This window comes from Odontomachus brunneus, unplaced genomic scaffold, assembly GCF_010583005.1.
Source record: "Odontomachus brunneus isolate Ranch 3 - 2012 unplaced genomic scaffold, Obru_v1 Obru_scaffold_122, whole genome shotgun sequence".
In the NCBI taxonomy this organism is placed as follows: Eukaryota; Metazoa; Arthropoda; class Insecta; order Hymenoptera; family Formicidae; genus Odontomachus; species Odontomachus brunneus.
In genome coordinates this window covers 12,228-12,815 of record NW_022639572.1, presented here as the reverse complement: position 1 = coordinate 12,815, position 588 = coordinate 12,228, and positions in this window count along the sequence as shown.

The following is a 588-nucleotide window of genomic DNA, read 5'->3' as shown; positions in this document are numbered from 1 at the left end:
AGCAGTGCAGAGCGAAAGAACAGACCAACTGTGTTACACAAAACCAATTTATTGGTCACATATTATCTAAAATATCTTGTAAGATAATATGCAACCAATAAACTGGTTTTGTGTAACACAGTGTACGCAACTGGAAAGCACCCAAAGATAGAATGATACTTGTGTCGACTTGTGTCTCTTGTTGGAAAGCAACCTTTGGGTGATCAAATCCAAATTAAGAGATTAAATTAAGAGATCGAACACTGTCGCCTGTAGATACTAGATTCGCCATGTTTGGGTCCAAACCGGAAGTATACTTACCTCATTTTAACTTATTGCACCAGCAATTATTGTTCAGCAGTGCAGCCACTGCAGCCAGTGCAGCTGAAAAGAACAGACCACTGCTTGTGTTGTCATTCAGCTAATGATCCTAACCGGAATCGTATCCCAAACATGGCGCAGCCAATCAAAACGTTGACATATGGTGTCCAATCTCTTATTACAGGATCTCTGGATTAACCCAGAGTTTGGTTTACATCGTGCACTTGATACGCGTACTATATAGTAACTTTCTATTAAATAATCTTAATATTGACAATGCATATCAAC